The sequence below is a fragment of the Miscanthus floridulus genome, chromosome 3 (genome assembly GCF_019320115.1).
Source record: "Miscanthus floridulus cultivar M001 chromosome 3, ASM1932011v1, whole genome shotgun sequence".
Lineage (NCBI taxonomy): Eukaryota > Viridiplantae > Streptophyta > Magnoliopsida > Poales > Poaceae > Miscanthus > Miscanthus floridulus.
This window is the reverse complement of record NC_089582.1, coordinates 122811306-122831808: the sequence shown is the minus strand read 5'-3', so window position 1 is coordinate 122831808 and position 20503 is coordinate 122811306. Positions and strand designations below refer to the sequence as shown.

General features: G+C 51.4%; 1 long non-coding RNA gene across 1 annotated transcript; it reads left to right on the top strand.

The window, feature by feature from the left end:
• The first annotated feature begins 3308 nt into the window (after positions 1–3308).
• LOC136546746 (uncharacterized) lies at positions 3309–4277 on the top strand. The gene is made up of 3 exons (XR_010781422.1): positions 3309–3431; positions 3513–3588; positions 3925–4277. It is a non-coding gene; the product is annotated as an uncharacterized lncRNA (long non-coding RNA).
• Positions 4278–20503: the final 16226 nt, after the last annotated feature.

Below are 20503 nucleotides of genomic sequence, written 5' to 3'. Positions count from 1 at the left end.
TCTTCGCCATTTGCTTTATTCTTGCTAACGAGGTTAGCCTCATACCTTGTTGCCTTTTATGTTTCCCTATGCAAGTTGTGCTCAACAGTGAAATGATAGTGTCTTGTGCCATTCCTGGTTACACACCATGAATCAGTGGCAAACACAAATTTACAGATTGCTAGATGAAAGTGCCTTTTCGTGTTACCTGAATGTCAGCTAATGAAGATTTATTCCACTGCTTTCCTGTCCTCAGCGTTTTGCTGCTATGAATAAATGTGATTTGCTAACTTATTCTAGATATGTGTAACGAAAAAAAACAGCCTCTTCATTCACAGCACCAGGTTCCATCGCCATTTAGGTCTCCCAATTTTACTTTTGATGTCAAGCTACAATTGCCTTTCATGCTTAGATTTATTTATTTTCCCCGTTGCTTTACATTTATTAAGATGCGATCCAATCCTCTTATTAGGCCTCTGAATCTCATATATGCTAAGCTGTAATTTCAACAACGTAGCTCTGTTGTTCATTTTATCTCAGGTTCATTTTTATATTTTTCACTGTCCCTTCCTTCCTGTTATCCCCTTGCTCTGCCAGTCCTTTAAGAGATCTTGTGATTCCACCTTTCTTGGCTCACTGTTGATTTTATAGTATAAAGAAACCTACCTGTGCTTCTATTCTATACAGATTATATTAACCTGTTTGTTCGAAGCGTGGTTCATTTTTTTAGTATAAAGAAACCTTATGTTCTATTTAAATCTATTATTTCCAAATTGCAACAGGGAAATGTTATGTATGCTGAAATTCCTAAAACAGAGGTACATGACAGAGCCCACTCTTAAGCGCTGAGAAAGTATATACTACCACTAGGTTCGAAGTTAAAAGTGCTAAATCCTCTTACTTGCCTGTTCCTGGACGTTACAGGACTGAATTCACCTATTCCGACGAGTTCACGGTTCGTAGGCCCTGTGCAATTCGCTTGCATTTTTCCTAGTTTTGTCTATGATACTGCACTGGATGCATTGTTTATGACCTATGAGTCTGATTTTTTAATATGCTGAACAAAAAAACAGGGACTGGCTACATGAACATCACATTATTTTTCAAGCTTTCAAATTCGTGTTGAGTACTATATGCATGCCAAACCTATTGTTTTTTCTGATGCCTCGTATAGTGATCATGCTTGATGGATTCAGCTGCGTGTATATATATATATATATATATATATATATATATATATATATATATATATATATATATATATATATATATATACTCCTTATCTTGTACTATAATTTTTCCCTGCATTTAGTCTGTTTAACTAAGACAGTGGCCTCACCAACAGCTAAAATTGTGTATAATAAGTCCGAACCATATAATAATTCTTGTACTATAGGGAATAATTCTGCCTTTTCAAAACAATGAAAGGACTATTTTTTAGTTTATTGTTGTATGATGCCTCAGATGCTGTGTAGTTTAAGATGGATGATTCTGTGCTTTGGGCATTACCATCGAAGGCTGCCAGTTGCTGTTTCTTCCGCTGGATTCATAGACCTACTTTGTTGTTCTTGCCAGGTTTATCACTGCTGCCTCGTCCACGATATGTACTACAAATGCGATTCTATGCCTCGAAGAGGCACTACAATGTCAAGATATTTGTTGGTTGCATGCTCAGAAAAATATTCAGGAAGATCTTATTTCTTGAGAATAATTTACATTAGATTTTCCTTAGTTATAGATACAAAAAAAATGTACTTATACATGGACCAATGTCATTCCCGGTAAATTACAGATACACCCTATGTCAGTGATGGCACCGCCTTTTCTCACTATTTGAATCCCAATATCGAAGAGGCTCAACCATTTTACTCCAGGTAAGACCTATGCAGCACTACGCTAAGAACTCATAAAATTAATTTGCAAATTATTATATCTCTGTTACCTCAGTCTAAAAACACTAGCTTTGGACTATATGATCCATGCTCATGGAATTTTGATGAGCTCATGAAACAGGTTCAAAGATCAGCCCGTTTACATAGAACGACCTCCACCATCTGAGGAACAGCCACCTAAGCAGATACAAGTTACTCCACTACAACACAAACATGTTGCAGAGCTAAATAACATAGACCCAATTAGTTTTGCGGTACTCCCCTCCCTCCCCCTCATCCTTTTTTTTCATGTTTTTTCCCTTTCTATAACTGCAGACATGCAGCAAACGTCAGAAAACAGTCACTTCTGCAAGTGCCCTATGCCTCCTTTTAAATTTCAGTTTCATGTGCCTTATAATAGGATGAAGGCTACAAATGCACAGTTACTGTTACACACATAGCGGCCAACAACACCTGGTTGTATATGTCCTGTAAAGGATGCAAGAAAACACCAAACCCGCAACCTGGTGGTGGATATAAATGTCCCAAATGCCATGGCACAGCCACACTACCTAGGTAATCATTATTCCTAGGAACACTAAAGCTGCTAGCTCTGTGAACAATATAACATCCCATATCATGATCTTAACGCTTTTTATTCCATGATACACATATGCCTGTTATTCCTTACTGCCAAGGACAACACAACTGAGGCCAGCTTCTTTGCATATGATGATATAGCGAGGCAGATCATTCAGAAATAATGCAAAGCAATTTTAAATCCACTGAAATTGACAACTGGTTTACCTCAGCCTCTCCAGGCAGTAATCTCAAAGAAATTTGCATTCTCCGTTGGGCTCACCGAGGACTCATTCACTTCTAGAGCAAGGAGGCAGTATCTGATTAACTCCATTTTAGACAGATCAGTTAGGCGCACCTCTCCTTTAAACATCGGTGTTTCAGAAACGGCCACACAGGATGATCCAAGCTCCATAACTGGTATGACAATAGCAAGAACGTTTCTCGATACCGTACAAGACCCACAAGCTCTATCGGTAAACTCTGCAATTTCTTTAGTACTCTAAATTAGCCTTAATAGTCTTCACATGTTTCTTTATATTATTCCGTACATACATAGGCTCATTTTTACATTCAATGTGCAGACACCTGCACCATCAGTTGATCCTGATAAAACACCCATAAAGGATCTTACCACAGGGCAAGTCACACTAACATAACATAATTAGTCAATCAAGTGTACCAAACTTATTCCTTACAAATTATTTATTTGGAGATATCATATTCGTCCAAACTGTCCCAGATCATCAACAGCAACAACGCACGCTCACAGGCAGCTGTTCGGTGACAATACTGACGCTAACAAAGTGGCTCCATACGGATCTTCGCATTCATGAATCCTAAACCTGAATCCGTCAAATTATTTGCATCTTTAAATCTCCTAAATAACTTTGCCTCCATTTACCACGAAACGGTTGAGCATCAGATCTTGGAGACTACCACAGCCATACAGGATGACGAAGAGAATCCATCTGCATCGTCGCTACAACGCAAAGCCAAAAGGTAAAATCACAGATCTAGCCATGTCTTATTATTCATCCAAGCATACACATCTTTTCATCAGTATTTACATGCAAATTACAGGTCTAGATCCACTGCTTCAAAGAATAAACCAAAGGATAATATTCACAGGGCCTCTTTAACTGAGACTCCAGAATAGGTAAATATTTCATGACTGCTCAGCTTTCAACATAATATAATTACCAATCAGTAACCTACTTGTTTTGCACAAATATTGTAATTAGTGATCCGCACACCCCGTGTCGAAGTCTATCCACAAACAATGTTTTGTTAGTTCAGAATTTACTTTGTCACAACCATATTCTGTTCACTTTATTGGTCCAATTTGTCACACTAAAATATATTCAAGATGCAAAATATCCGGTATGTGCCACGCCCATGCAATTGACAAATTCAAATAGCTTTTTCCTTACGCTATACAAATCATATTGTATACCTATCATCTATTGATCTAGCAAATTCTTTGTGCAACCAGGTGCTGTCGCTCAACAAAGTGTGTGCACACCATTTTGTGACATGTGCATGACTATGCTTCACAAACTTAGCATGGACAATGATTCCTGCACATGTCAAGTCTGTTAGATTATGAAAGATGTCAGATGGACTTAATAAAAAATCTTCTTGTACAAACAAGAAACAAACCTGTACCTAGGCCTGTTATCTGTAAATTAGCCAGGCTATGCTACCTTAAACTATCGTTCCTTAGCTACAAGTGGAATCATGTAGTACTATGAAGAACCTAGATGTGCCATCCTATGTGTAATATCTATGTATGTAAATTATGCGTACCTATTTTATTACTCAGTGTGGTGTCCATCCCTTCTTCTATCCATGCGACTTTTTCTCAGATCATTAACTGATTGATGTGGCGCGCGAGGGCGCGCCCCTTCCACTAGTAATTATTACAAGTCTCATCTACCTGCTTAGACGTCAGGACGGCTCCGATTTCAGAGAGCACGTGTCAGCTGCTTAGACGTCACGCACTTGTGGCTGCTTAGACGTCAGTACGTCATGCACTTGGTCGCATCCGTCCGTGTGAAAGGCAAGAAACATGTGTGTCAGCTCTCTGTGGTCGCTTAACCACAATGGGCAATTTTCTGTTAATTCGATGTGCAAGGCAAATCTAGATCGTGAGTTGTGATGGTCCATGGATAGTTGCTTTGATTGGAACTTGAAACTACATACCTCTAAACATTCAGGTATTTATGCTAAAAAAAAGTATCGTTCTCACAAAAGATGACTTAGTTCAGAGGACTGAAGGATTTGGCATGGAAGTTTTTTTTTTTAAAAAAACTCCTGTTAGTTTTACCAACATGTTCGAATCATGGCTAACAGAAATAGGGAAGAAGCTTAATTAAACATCCAAATTGGATTGGTGCAGGTGTGGTATGTTGGGCACTTTGGTTCAGTCGAAATGATGTGGTTTGGTACATGGCCAAAGTACACTGTGTGTCGCATGTTGGAGACGGCAACTACGAACAGATTTGCTAAGGTGAGAGAGGTTTAGCAATGATTGTGTGATTGATAGAGAACATTTCCTATTTGTTAAGCCTGTAGTTGTCAGAAGGTTGCGGTAATTGGAATATATATTATAGTAGACGAATTCTGCTATATCATTAGCATAAAAAAAATCTTCCTCGGACTGCCATGAAAGATTGGTTGAAATAAAATGAAAGCTTAGAAAACAGAGAGCAGCCATGTCAATGGATTGTTATCATCACCTTTTGAGCACAAACTTTTAGAAGCCTTACGTGCGCCCTTGTATTTTTTTTCTGATATCATTATCAGTAAAAACAGCTGCCATGCTCACTTGCCCTTCAGATTCTCTCACGTGCTTATCAGTAACCTTCACATTTGCAATGTAGGATTACTGATTCGCAAACGCAGGCAGTAGCGCCCGGACGTCCGGCGCACGCAGCATGTCAGGATGCAACTCTCCTAGTTCCAGCAAACCGAACCGTGGCCCAGCTCCCGGTCACAAGCCCACCACAGCCCGCCCACCGTTCGCCTTCACCCCGCCCCACGTGCGCACTCCATCCCCATCTCTGCACCCGCCGGTCGCCCCTAACCCCCTCCTTTCTCCGCGCCGGCGGCACTTAGGAGCCGGGATGAGCAGCTGAGGACGAGCACGCCCCTAGCGTGCCCCGACCGTAGCACCCCCGTCCATCGTCCCCCGGCCAACATAAAACACTTGCAACATGAATGCAACATAAGACCTAAAACAGATGAAACATTTGTAAACATACTTTTTGCAACATGTGTGTGAAACACATGAAACATCCAGAAAAAATAAAACACTTGTAACTTGCAACATTAAACCACTTGCTGCAACATAAGACTGAAACAACTGAAATATTATTTGGAAAACATACTGTTGCAACATATGAAACATTCAGATAAAAAAAATTGCAACATACGTCTGGAAATAGATAAAACATTTTGAACAAACCCTTGCAACATGCCTCAGAAAACACTTGCAACATATGCAACATGTACAACATCCCTCGATCTACGTTTGCAACATCAAGATGAAAACAATTGCAACATACATCTAAAACATTTGAAACATACATATGTAACATAGGAGAGGGAAAGGTCATGCTAGTCGGTTTCAGCCGTCGGGGTCGGGGTCAGCGGCGAGCACCACCAGCACCACCCGCGCTCGTGTGTGCCCTTAGCTCGGCCGCAGAAGACCTGAGGCGCAATGGCACATGCGCCCCAGAGGCCATGGTGTGGTCATGCCAAATCTTAAAGATCAAATCGTTCAATAGCATCGTTATCGGACAGTCCTAAATATCCCTACGTACGGCGTAATTTAACTTGAGCATGTATTTGAGTCCACGAAACTAAGTCATACAGGATTCGCTTATCGCTTCACGTATGTTTTAAATAAAAAATTCGAGAAACTCGTTTCAAAAGTTTTACTTAGGCCTAAATCACGGTGCTAAATAATATCATAACACCGGGGTGTTACACCGCTCGACGATCCTTGCTGCACCAAACCATCTAGGTGGCGGCAACCACCAAGAGTAACAAGTGAAATCCGCAACGAAACACAATCACCAAGCGCCTCTAGATGCAATCACTCAAAGCAATATACTTGGATGCTCTCCAATCTCACCAAATGATGAATAAATCACGTTAGAGGAGTTGGAGAGCTCAGCTCTAAGGGATGAAAGTATGTCAAAGTGCCAAGAGAGGGCGCCCAAGGCCAGCCCTTCCACTTAAATAGACACCCCAAAGAGCATATAGCCGTTGGGTCACATAAGTGACCGTCGGACGCCCTACCACAACCTCTCACAAGCTGCCACACGTCCTTTTCAAACAAACCGACCGTTGCTGCCCAACGATCAACAGTTACAGGAAGATCAGCACCGTCAGACCTAGGGACCAGACTAACCATCGGACCCGGCATAGGGCGAGTCCGACGTGGTCTAGTAAGGTCTAGAGACGTGTTTTTGACTCGGACTTAGGTCCGATGCCAACCATTGGACTCAGGGGTGAGTCTGACACTGCCACGTGCCGCGCCTGCATGCGCTGCTCTCTTTCCCGCTCGGAGGAACAATGCGCCCGTTCCTTCCGACGTCGCCGAACACCAGGGTCCGACGCTCCCTTTACTCTGCTCGCATGTTAGGGTTAGCCGTCGGACTCTGTCGAGCAGGGTCCGACGCTCCGAGAAGTAGGGTCCGATGCCCCTATCTCCACTCTTTTAAAGCACGATCACTTCACCCATAAGCATGTGTGCCAACTCCAAGTATTCCACCACATGTGTACGTGAGTTAGCAACAATCTAAGCCAATTCCCAAGGGTGTTAGCACTCACTAGAATCTAAATGCATATGCAATGAATTAGAACATCTAGTGGCACTTTGATAACCGCATTTCACGATGAATTTCACCCCTCTTAGTAGTACGGCTTTCTATCCTAAGTACACTCACACCCACTTGGTGTCTTGAGTGCCAAAACAAAAAGCTCCTATCAATTATACCTTTGCCTTGAGCCTTTTTGTTTCTCTTTCTTCTTTTCCAAGTGTCGGTGTTTCGTACAAGCACCGGCAAGTAAATTTATAGTAATGCGCGTTAGGCTCGGATGGTGCGCTAAAGGACACAGGATTTATACTGGTTCGGGCGGAACATCCCTACGTCCAGTTTGTTGCTGCTTGTGTTATTAGCACCGTGAATGGTCTGTAGTAAGGGATACAAACTGCCGAGAGAGGGACTGGTCCCAAGTCTCTGATCGAAGGATTGAAAGGTGGTCGAGAGCTTCGTAGCTACTCGTGTGTATGAGTGCGTTCTATTGTTCGGTCCTATTTTTTCTGTCCCTTTGATGGAGGATGCGCATCCCCTTTTATAGATGAAGGGGCTGGCTTTACAAGGGTGAGGACTCCAGGATGCGTATTCTACTTAGTCTTGTGGCTTACGTCTATCCGATCAGGTCCTTCATTCTGATGAGTGCGAAGGAAGATAAGTGCTTACAATATTGTCGATGTCTCTGTAGGATGTCAGGTTAGTCACAGAACGCTGCCCTGCGCGGGGTATGGGCTGTAGTACGGTGGTTTTGACTTATGAGCCTCTCCCAGCCCCGCTCCGTGCGCCTTCTGGTTCCCATGATTCCTTGTTGGGAGAGTTCGGGGTCGGGGTCCGGTGTGGCACCGTGGCCAAGGCCTTCCGACTGGGAGGACCTGAGGGGTCGGGAAGCGGGCGCCGCTCCCTCGGGTCCACAGCGTGGTGATGGAATACCCGTCGTCCGTGGAGATAGCAAATCCGTCCTTGGAGCGTAGCGGTTGTCGTATATCTTCGTTGGGTTCCGTGTCCCAGAGCTGAAGGCGACGCCTACAACTCTACAGGGTGAGGCGTACACACCTGTAATACCTTTTGGGCTCTGCGGCGCCCGAAAGGGTCTAAAGTATCAGTCCTGTCGTTCCCTGGCAGTCCTTTTCCTGCCAGGGCGCAGGGTATGGTCGTTGGAGCCATGGTTGACCCGAATGTCTTGTCTCGTCCTGTACCCATCATTATGAGGGATAGATATCGATCAGGGCGAGGCTCGTTCTGGGCCGTCGGGTGAGGCGGAGATCAATCCCTATCTCTTGGGTGAGACTAACCCTATCCCTCTGGGATCGGGCGAGGCGGAATCCATCCCTTAGCCCTCGGGCGAGACCGAGCCCGCCCTATAAGCGTCGGGCGAGACGGAGTTTGGCTTTGAACCTTTGGGTGAGACAGGGTTATCCCACAAAGGCGTCGGGTGAGGCTAACCCTGTCCCTCCAGGATCGGGCAAGACGGAACTCATCCCTTAGCCCTCGGGCGAGACCGAGCCCGCCCTCAAGGCGTCGGGCGAGACGGAGTTTATCCCTCGGCCCTCGGGCGAGACCGAGCCCGTCCCAAAGGTGTCGGGTGAGGCGGAACCGAACTCCTGTTACTCGAACAAGGGATGACATGACGCCTTTATGCGTCCGGAAGTTTTTCACGTTTGGTGGTTATCGGTTCCGCCTTCTGGGGTACCCCGGTATTAGGTCCCCGACAGTAGCCCCCGAGACTCTAGGTGATTCGGGTAGAACCGCCTGGAGGGTGTTTTTTTATTTCGCCGAAGCTAATTTGCCGGAGGGTGCGCGCAAGCGCACCCGATGGGTGTAGCCCCCGAGCCCCCGGGTGACTCGAGTTGAGTCGCTCGGGGGGTTGTGCCGGCCCCTTTGTGGGTAAGGCTGAAGGACTTAGTTTTTCATCAATCGGGTGTTTTTCCGAGTGGGTCGTGTCGTCCCGTTCGCTGGGGATTGAATCGGAGCTGTCATAACTGGTGCTTCTGCCCTTGATGGCGGATCGTTCGTGGATTCCTTTTTAGTTGGGCCGGTCGGCGAGTGTCTGGGCCCTTGGTGGTCCAAAGAGAAAAGAACAGGCCTTTGTGGCTGGCGCTTCCCCGGTGGGTAGAGAGTCCGGATTCACTTGGGGAAGGCGAACCGTCCACCGAGATTTTTGGGGTGAGAGGATAGGGACTGCAGGCGCGTGTCCCGCGACGTGACGCGGTGGCGCGCGTGGCAGGCCCAGAGATCGAGGCGGACGGTTGCCCTTCTCGCATCCGTCGCCCCCTATAAAACCACGGGGTTTGCCCCCAGGATCCCGTATTTCGCTCCCCTTCCTTTGCGTTCTGAAACATCCGTCGCCAATCTTTCCAGCCTCTCGCGCCCGCATCGCTTCCGTCGACCGGCCTGCGTTCGTGCTCCAGCCGCCGTTAAGCTCGCGCCTGTCCTTCCTCCCTACTGCTTCAATGGAGTTGTGGGGCAGATCAAGCATCACCTCCCAGCGTCTGGAGGGCCTCGTCCGCCATGGCCTTCTCCGCCCACTGTCTGCCGTCCAGGAGTGGTTACTTCCTGGCGACGAGGGTGAGCCGGTACCGCCTGAAGGGTATGTTGTCTCTTGTGCCCTATTCCATGAGCGGGGATTCGGGGTACCCGTGCATAGATTCCTTCGGGGGCTATTAGATTACTATGAGGTAGAGCTGCAGCATCTAACTGCCAATGGGATACAACATATGGCAGCGTTTGTTGCCCTGTGCGAGGGTTTCCTGGGGATCGATCCCCATTTTGATCTGTGGCGGTATTTCTTTAGCGTTAGTCTATCGAAGAGGAAGATTGGGGTGACAGAAGTGAACGTGCCGATGGGGTGTGCCAGCATTCATCTGCGCCATACCCGGTCGAAGGGTTACCCGTACATGCGTCTGGCTACATCCAACAAGGGATGGCATTCGCAGTAGTTTTATGTTAGGGATGATGTGAGTGCCCCCCTACCAAAGTACACCGGACGTCTTATTGTGGATGCTCCGACGTCGTGGGGCTGGGGCGTCCAGGCTAAAGACAAGAAGCACATCTCTGACCTTCTCTCCGCCCTCCATGCCCTGAAGGGTCGGGGTGTAAAGGGGTCGGGGATAATCGGTGCCTACCACGCGAGGAGGGTGGCGCCACTGATGGCGCGTGTGCTTCCCCTGCATCGGATGATGCCAGGGATATCGTTCGAGGGGACGGTGCTCGTTGACGAGGCGCTCCCTTATTCGGAAGTGGCGTAGCGTGTCAAGGAGGCAACGGAGCCAACGAAGGATTCTGCCGGCATGGTCCTCGACATCGTGTATCCGGTGCCCAGGCATCCTCCAATGTGGCCGGAGCCTGGGTTCTTTGAATTCGTAAGCCCTCTTCTCCTGCACTCTTTTCTTTCTCCTGAATCTCCCTTTTTTAATACTTGCTTTTGTGATGTTGGGGCTAGCCGAGGGGGCTAGTCTTCAAGGATAGTCCGGCTCCACTGCCGAAGGACAGGGCTGTGGCGGCGGCGAATCGACTCGTGGCCGAGCGGGACAAGAAAGCAAAAGAGGAGATGAAGAAGGCAAAACGACTAAAGCAGGAGGCACGGGATCGGGGAGAGGACGTGAGCAGTGAGGATGACGACGATGATGATGATGACGACGATGACGACGAGGTAGCCGTCGACGTGGATTGGGGCGTCCTGGAGGATGAGGAAACGCTGACAAGTGGCCACCCACCCGTGCAGGGGCCCTTCGCTTTTCACGCAGAGGGAAGTGAATCAATGAGGTCAGTGGAGGCCGACGAGTCCGCCGCTTCGCACGGCGTGCCGGCCGAGGATCGGTGGATGGGGGACGCCGGGCTTGCTGCCGCCGACCCTGAGGCGATCGTGGAGAGGGGTGGTACTGGAGTCGCGCTCGGCTTTGGTGCCGCGCCTCGTGAGGTGATGGAGGGGAGCAGCTCCGGTGCTGCGCCCCGTGAGACGATGGAGGGGGGCGGCTCCGGTGCCGTGCCCGACAAGACGATGGAGGGGAACGACTCCGGCGCCGCGCCCGACGAGATGAACCCCCCCTGCCCCGGAGCAGGGGGCAGGCATGAAACGGTCCCGTCCAGACGAGTCAGGGCAGGGATCTGGGGATCCATCCCCAAAATGCTTCCGCCGGCCGAGGACGTCAACGTAAGCTCTTGACTCCTCTATTTTCATCTTTTTTCCATTTTTATTTTGACTTATCGGTTATTACCTTTGTGTAGGTTCTTGCAGACGGGTCACCCTCTGGGGCTGGCACCCAAGAAGAGTCTCGCCCTTCAAGTGGGACAGACGGCGTCGCCTGGAGTCACCCCTGTTTCGGGCAGGAGTGGTGCCGATGTCGGGGCCGCGTTGGCCGAACCGACGGCGTCCATGGTGGCTCCCATGCCCGCGGAGGTGGAACAGCCGACCGAGGAGCGTATACCGCCGGTGAAGGTGATCGTGACTGCGCCAAGCCAGGATCAGCCAGGCGCGGTCGTGGTGGCACCTGAGGGCGTGGTGCAATCCACGCCGCCAGGCGCCCATGTGGATCCGCCCGTGGCGCCCGAAGCGGTCTAGACGGAGGAGGGTCCAGCCGGAGGGTCCTTGAGTGCAGCGATGGTGCCGCACAGGGTCAGAAGGGAGCCGCCACCGGCCCCTTTGTCGGGAGGAAGCCGCTCCCCTGCGCGGGGGGAGCCACCGCTCCAATGGATGGCCGCTCAGGACCCGTCGTCGGCTCTTTTCTCGCTCGATGATCATTCCGAGAGCATGCAGCGGGAGGGTCTTGATGTCGGGATCTCGACCATGCTGAACGCCCTGGACCAGGCCAGAGGGGCCCTCCGTGAAATCATTATCCCTACCACTCAGGTATTTTCTGGGCTTTCTTCTTTCTTCGTATGTTTTTGTGTTTTCGCATTTCTGATATCTGTCTTCTTCCTCCTCAGATTCTTGTTGCTCGTAGCCGGAAAAATCCCAATTCCTCCATGAGCAAAAGGCGGAGCGGGATCGCCTCTCCGAGGAGGCCCGGCTGCGAGCAAACATGGCCGCCCAGCTTGCTATCGTCCAGGAGCGGGAGGCCCGGGCGCGTTAGGATGCGGAGGAGGCGCACGGGATGTTCGAGGACTTGTCGGCGAGGTCCAAGCTGGATGGAGAGGAGATTGCCAGGCTCCAAAAAGAGCGAGACGAGCTGCTGCAGAGGAATGCCGCGGCCAATGAGAAGGCCGGCGAAGTCCTGAAGGAGCTAGAGATGGAGCGGGACCTCCGGCAGAAGGCCGAGAGTAGGGTCACAGCCCTCCAGCAGAAGGTGGACGAGGACGTCGAGGTGGTCCGCTCTCTCCGGGCGGAGCTTGATGATGCGGTGAAAGGAAAGTTGAGTGCCGAGAACGTCGCCACCAAGCTGGAGAAAGAGGCTGCCTATACGCGCAGGGCCCTTCAGGAGGAGAGCGATGAGCACGATCATCTACAAGCTGCGGTCGGGGTGGTCCTTAACGCCCTGAATGTGACGGAGCCGGTGGAGACCGGCCCGCTCGCAGCTCGTGTCGGAGGTATCACGGCTCGGGTGGGCCAACTTGAGGAGAGTGCCTTTCACGCCGGGATTACCCAGGCCTTCACCGTCGCCCATGCCCATTATGAGAAGGAAATAAACCTGAGGGTGATGAGTGAAGGCTTTCCGTCCACCTATGAGGATGAAGAGCTGGAGGAAATGGAGAAGATGGTCGCTCCCCTTGCGAAGAACCTGGCAGACAGTCTGAAAGAAATGGTTCTCCCTTCACAGGAGTAATTAATCGAACAATTTTGAGAACAGCTTATATGTAATATGTGGACAAGTGTCGGTACTTTTCGAGTCTGGACGCCTTTCGTGCTTTTGCGTCTTAATTTTGTTTTGTTTGATTTTTTGCGATTTGATTTTTTACGGTCTTACCAATATGTTCCCCTGAATTATGCCGCTGATTATAATGCGAGGAGATTGAGGAGGTAGCCGTACCTTAACAGCCCCCGAGTAAGGTCCGACCCCCGCACCTGCTGGGGTCGGGTGTTACTGGAGACCGGAATCGTGGTTTTGGTGACAATGGATGTCATCGCAATAATCCCCACCCTGTCTTCCAACAGAAATCCCAACTGGGGACTCTATGGGCTCGGCAAGGTGGGGCCTTTGAACCTGTGTCCCTGCATTTGTTTGGCCCGAGCCCCTGAGCCTTGTTAGGGTCTGATAGGGGTCGGCCATTATTTGCGTGTTACCCCGTCCTCGGTTTTCGCAATCGGAGGGGCTGAGTGAACGACACTTGCCTCGACGGCTTGAGTACCGCGCTCAACGAGCTCGCTAACGGGTACGTTCGTGTGGAATCCGGGTCCATCATTTGCTGATGGGGTCGGCAGAGCCCTCTGGTGGCACTCCACAACTTCTTAACCCGCCTCCCGGTAGATGCCTGAGTCGTTCGATAAGCTCAGGGGGCCCGATGGCCTCTCCTCGATGGAGATTCTGTGGGTTTGGCTCGAGGTTAGAATCGAACGAGAGAAGGTCGAGACGTCCCGGTTCGCTTTTGAGCGGGATCGGGCAGGGCTGCTGGGGCTCGTCTTGGTTATCTCTCCCTGACCCTGTTCGGCGTGAGGCGGCCTCGAGCCCTTCGTGGGCCGACCTTCGAACCTCAGCCTATGGTTGCCTATATCGAATGAGGCGACAGCCGTTTCGTGGTGCGACACGAATCGTTGGGATGCAATTTTTTGCATATGAAATGTTTTGAATGCAACATTTAATTGAAAATAAAGGCGGGGTCAGTAACGTTACCTTGGTGATATGAGTGGCGGAAAAGCTCCTACCAGATGGGTTCGGGCCCTGACGTTTGTGACGAGGTTGAAAAAACCTGCGTAAGAATTGATATTCTTTGTTTTCGTGTCTCGGTGACGATCCGAGCCGTTCGATTAACTTGGGCAGCCTGACAGCTTCTCCTTTGGGGGAGACTCTGTAGGCGGACCCCTCCGATCCCTTCTTTGAGAAGGCAGACATCGAAACTAGAGACGCGAGGGGCGTTGAGTAGGATTTTTCTGGTAAACAGAAACACCATAGCTATCGGGGCGTAGGGTTTGCTAGTTTGTCTAGTTTTACTCAAAGCTTTGTGCCTGTATGTCGCGCCCTTAGTTTCAGGCGTACGGAGGGGTCGGATGAAGAGGATGTCTAGACTGGTAGTCATCCTCGGTAGCCCCCGAGTGATGCTCGCGTCCCTGCTACTTGACGGGGTCGGAATCTTGCGAACGAATTTTAACGCATAAAGTGAGAAAGCTGAGAGGCTTATCTTTCTTTGGTCGTTCGTTCGTCGTGTCTTTTGGGCCGAACGGTCAACCCAGGAGATCTGAAAGGTCCCGTCGTCGGGTTGTCCGTGGTCCTGCATGGGGAGGCGAAAAGTTGTCTGCCTATGTGGGTGCCTTAATCGCCGCGTCCGGAGCGGGTCAGTGGCGGGCCATACCCAGGCAGTGTTTAGTTTGACCGAAGAGGGACGCCTCGCAAACCGGGGTTTGTCCCGTCACTTCTGGCGCGTCCCCTCATATATCAATCAGCATTGATTGCATATTAAAAAAGAGGGAAGGGAGAGGGTTTTTCGTCCGACCTTTCGCCTTTCCTTAGTTACAGCGCTTCCTCTTTAAATAGGGAGGGGGAGAGGAGCTCTCATCCCACCTCCCCTTCTGCCTCCAAGCCGCTATCTCTCCTTCTTCTTCCTTTCCGCCAAACGCGTCCGTGCGTCGCGGTGGTTCCTGAGTGAGGAAGAGTAATGCTAGAGGGAGATAGAGAACTTACAACCTTGCTCGTGAGTCTGGTGCGTGATGTCAAGCCGGAGGTTATCCAACATAGATGAGATGGTGCGCGCGGCCCTTGGTGAGGAGTCGCTGCTGCTGAAGGAGAAAAGACGTCGGTGGGCGTCGTACGTCGTTGACTGCGCCGTCGTTCGCTGCGCTCCTCCCTTGGCGGGAGGCGTTTCCTGCCCATACGCCGTTGTCAGGGTTATGGCTGGGGATGATGGCGTAGTCCCCACACGCCATGATAGTGGCGTTGCTGCCGGGGTTGCGGCTGACGACGATGGCGTAGTCCCCGGACGCTCCGGTGGAGGCGTCATAGATGGTGGCGCCTTCGAGGATCCAGCGAAGATGTCGCCGATGGAGAGCGTGGCACGGCATCCGCAGTAGACGAGCTGGCCCATGTACACGCCCCGGTCGTCACCGATGGAGCGCGTGGCACGGCGGCCGCAGTGGACGAACTGGCCCGTGTACACGCCCCCGATGTCGCCGATGGAGAGCATGGCGCGGCGACCGTAGTAGCACTTGTGGTAGAGCTGAGCCGAGACTGTAATGAAATAACGTTGTGGGGTAGCCCCCGAGTAAACAGTCTTCAGAGTATATTGTTCCTTTTTTGTAATGACATCGCTTTGTAAGTGGTGAATTCGTGCAAAAAATGAACAAAATTACATCCTTTGCTTATGGCAAGTCATTTTAGCGCTTTCCAACTCTTCTCATGGTCTAAGTCATAGGAAGCTAGGAACGTGGGCGAACTAATTCTGATTGAACTGGTGAGCAAAGAGGTTGCAGCCACTGGGGCGTGGGTGTCTCGTAGTCCTACCAGTTGTATTCAGAATTGGTTCCCAAGATCTTAGCCCTCGAGACTCATTTACGAGGCGAATGGAAAACTTATAGAATGTTTGTAAGTATAACACAGGGATTTTTTGCAAGCGCGATACTTGTATTACACATAACATATGTTACGATCACATGCCAGCCCCTGAGTGAGGTCTGACCCCTCACGATTTGTAGGGGTCGAAAATCACTAAGGATCGGGGTTCTGTTAAGACAAAAACTGATAAAGAAAAGTGTAAGCTTATTTTAAGGATAGAAACGACGTAGCTGCTCAATGTTCCAGGGGTTGGTGAAGACCTCGCCTTTGATGGTTTTCAACCGGTAGGCGCCTGGGCGAAGTATTTCCGTGACGATGTAGGGCCCTTCCTAGGGCGGGGAGAGTTTGTGACGATCCTTGTTGCTCTGTACAAGGCGGAGGACGAGGTCTCCGACATTGAAGGCTCGACCCCACACCCGTCGGCTGTGGTACTGCCGCAACGCTTGCTGGTACTTGGTTGAACGGAGGAGGGCGATGTCGCGGGCCTTGTCCAGCTGGTCCATGGCGTCTTGGTGAGATGCCTCGGCTCCCTTTGCGTCATATGCTCTGATTCTTGGTGCTCCATAGTCGAGGTCCATCGGGAGAACGGCCTCGGAGCCGTAGATCATGAAGAAGGGTGTGTAGCCGGTGGTCCGGCTAGGAGTCGTCCTTAGGCTCCAGAGCACAGCCGGGAGCTCAGCGAGCCAACACGCGCCGAACTTGTTCAACCGGTTGAAAATTCTGGGTTTGAGGCCTTGAAGAAGCATGCCGTTTGCGCGCTCAACCTGTCCGTTCGTCCGGGGGTGCGCGACGGCTGCCCAATCGATTCGGATGAGTTGGGAAGGTGTCGTCCTTCTCCTCCGTGTCGTTAGTGGTGGGAACAGGCTCCTTCCCCTGCTCCTCCTTGTTCAGACCCCCGGCCAAGTATTTGCGCATAAGGCCGCATTCCTTGTATAGGTGCTTGGCCGGAAAGGCGTGGTTTGGGCATGGCCCCTCGAGCATTTTTTCGAAGTGGTTCGGAGTGCCCTCCGCGGGCTTCCGGCCACCTTTGCGGTCGGCAGCGGCCATGAGCGAGGTGTCGCACCGTTGCTTCTTATTTTTTCCTTTGGCGGGATAGTTGGAGGCGCCTTCACTGGCGTCCTCGTCCCGCCTTGTCTTTCCGTCGGAGCGATCAAAGATGGCTCCGACCGCCTCCTCTCCAGAGGCATGACTGGTGGCGATGTCCAGAAGTTCCTTGGTAGTTCGCGGGCCCCTGCGTCCTAGCTTGTGGACCAGGGATTCACAGGTTGTTCCGGACAGAAAGGCTCCTATCACGTCGGCGTCGGCGACGTTCGGAAGCTCGTTGCACTGTCGGGAGAAGCGCCGGATGTACCCGCGGAGGGTTTCATCGGCCTTCTAACGGCAGTTCTTGAGGTCCCATGGGTTTCCAGGGCGTTTGTACGTGCCCTAGAAATTACCCACGAAGATCTCAGTTAGATCTGCCCAACTCTAAATAGCATTGGACGGTAGGTGCTCCAGCCATGCTCGTGCCGAGTCGGCCAAGAACAGCGGGAGATTGCGAATAATAAAATTATCATCACTCGCACCACCGGCCTGACATGCAAGCCGATAGTCTTCGAGCCAAAGCCCGGGATTTGTTTCGCCAGAATATTTAGGAATGTTCGTAGGTGGTCGATACCTTAGGGGGAACGCAGCGTTGAGGATGTGCCGGCCAAAGGCCTGAGGGCCTGGCAGAACGGGGCTCGGGCTTCGGTCCTCGTTGCTGTCGTAGCGCCCGCCACGTCGGGGATGATAGCCGTGGTGCGCTGCTTCTCCATCGTCGCCGTGGGCACGTCTCCGGGTGTCGATGATGCTACGTACGTCGCGGCCACGGCCGAGGCGTTGATGTACAGGGACAACGGAGGGCTGCCCGTCGGCTGGCGGTGTTTGGTGTACGGATGCATCTTTGGTGGGACACACTGAGGGCACGCGCTGGCTGGTGTCGGGTTCGCGTCATCGAGACAACAAACTTTCCGCCTGCTGCGCTGCTGCACGCTCGAGCAACGTGCGAATCTCCCGATGAGCGCGTCGATCCTCGGACGTCGTGGCCTCCGGGAGGCCATGCAGCAAGGCGGTTGCTGTGGCGATGTTCTGGCTGGCTCGAGCAAAGTGAGGAAAGGCCCCATCGTCGGTGAGGATCCTTTGATGTACGGTGCGGGCTGTGGCGCGCGCGCGCCCCCCGTCTTTGCGGCGTTCAATCTCGCGATTGATGTCCGCGTATTCCCGTGCGAGCCCTTGACCGGCCTCATTGATTTCCTGTTGACGAGCCTTTAGCTGCTCCATCCTCAAGTGAGATGGGGCTGTCCCCTCTTCCCCGGATCTGCTGTCAGGATTGTTTGTAGGGGTGGCCTCTTCCCTGGAGGCGCTTTCGACGTGACCCTCGGGGGTCTGCGTCATGTAGCATTCCCGGGAAGGGTGGTGACTCCCCCTACTGGAATCTGAGCTAGAGAGCGATACGGGCTCCTCGTTGAGGAGCTCGTAGAGGGTCTCCGTATCCCGCTCAATCGTCCCCACGAACTCGATGTCCGTGGGTGGTTGAACCACACGTAGCGCCAGAAGGCGGCCAGCGGTTGCCGCAACGTTGCGGAGACCGAACGGAAATGCTGTCGGGGCGCTCCATACGGACCCTTCCGGACACATGGTGGCGTTGTGAGAGGTCTCCTTGGGTGGCGGGACTCCCCAGGAGTTGCCCGGTGGGCCCTCAAGCCTGAGACGGCTGAGTTTGATCGAGGGGGGAGATGGGGCGGCTGAGTGAGTCAGCGCCAGTTCTCCTCCTAGTGTGATGATGAAATCCAGGTCGCCGAAACGCACGCATGTGCCCGGGGCCCAGGTGATTACGTGGGTGGCCATCCGAGACCTGATTTGGAACACGCAAAGCCCCTACCTGGCGCGCCAACTGTCGGTGTTTCGTACAAGCACCGGCAAGTAAATTTATAGTAATGCGCGTTAGGCTCGGATGGTGCACTAAAGGACACAGGATTTATACTGGTTCGGGCGGAACGTCCCTACGTCCAGTTTGTTGTTGCTTGTGTTATTAGCACCGTGAACGGTCTGTAGTAAGGGATACAAACTGCCAAGAGAGGGATTGGTCCTAAGTCTCTGATCGAAGGATTGAAAGGTGGTCGAGAGCTTCGTAGCTGCTCGTGTGTATGAGTGCGTTCTATTGTTTGGTCCTATTTTTTCCGTCCCTTTGATGGAGGATGCGCATCCCCTTTTATAGATGAAGGGGCTGGCTTTACAAGGGTGAGGACTCCAGGATGCGTATTCTACTTAGTCTTGTGGCTTACGTCTATCCGATCAGGTCCTTCATTCTGATGAGTGCGAAGGAAGATAAGTGCTTACAATATTGTCGATGTCTCTGTAGGATGTCAGGTTAGTCACAGAACGCTGCCCTGCACGGGGTATGGGCTGTAGTACGGTGGTTTTGACTTATGAGCCTCTCCCAGCCCCGCTCCATGCGCCTTCTGGTTCCCATGATTCCTTGTTGGGAGAGTTCGGGGTCGGGGTCCGGTGTGGCACCGTGGCCAAGGCCTTCCGACTGGGAGGACCTGAGGGGTCGGGAAGCGGGCGCCGCTCCCTCGGGTCCACAGCGTGGTGACGGAATACCCGTCGTCCGTGGAGATAGCAAATCCGTCCTTGGAGCGTAGCGGTTGTCGTATATCTTCGTTGGGTTCCATGTCCCAGAGCTGAAGGCGGCGCCTACAACTCTACAGGGTGAGGCGTACACACCTGTAATACCTTTTGGGCTCTGCGGCGCCCGAAAGGGTCTAAAGTATCAGTCTTGTCGTTCCCTGGCAGTCCTTTTCCTACCAGGGCGCAGGGTATGGTCGTTGGAGCCATGGTTGACCCGAATGTCTTGTCTCGTCCTGTACCCATCATTATGAGGGATAGATATCGATCAGGGCGAGGCTCGTTCTGGGCCGTCGGGTGAGGCGGAGATCAATCCCTATCTCTTGGGCGAGACTAACCCTATCCCTCTGGGATCGGGCGAGGCGGAATCCATCCCTTAGCCCTCGGGCGAGACCGAGCCCGCCCTATAAGCGTCGGGCGAGACGGAGTTTGGCTTTGAACCTTTGGGCGAGACAGGGTTATCCCACAAAGGCGTCGGGTGAGGCTGACCCTGTCCCTCCGGGATCGGGCGAGACGAAACTCATCCCTTAGCCCTCGGGCGAGACCGAGCCCGCCCTCAAGGCGTCGGGCGAGACGGAGTTTATCCCTCGGCCCTCGGGCGAGACCGAGCCCGTCCCAAAGGTGTCGGGCGAGGCGGAACCGAACTCCTGTTACTCGAACAAGGGATGACATGACGCCTTTATGCGTCCGGAAGTTTTTCACGTTTGGTGGTTATCGGTTCCGCCTTCTGGGGTACCCCGGTATTAGGTCCCCGACACCAAGCTTTGAGCACTTGATCATCACCATGGCCTCCACCATCGTCATGATCATCCTTCACTTGCTCCACCACTTGGATTGTACTAACCAATCTCATATTCACTTAGAGATAAAGGTTAGCACTTAGGGTTTTATTAATTCACCAAAACCAAACTAGAGCATTCAACCTTAAAGTGGCTTGTGACCAAGTGGCAATACTTTTGTA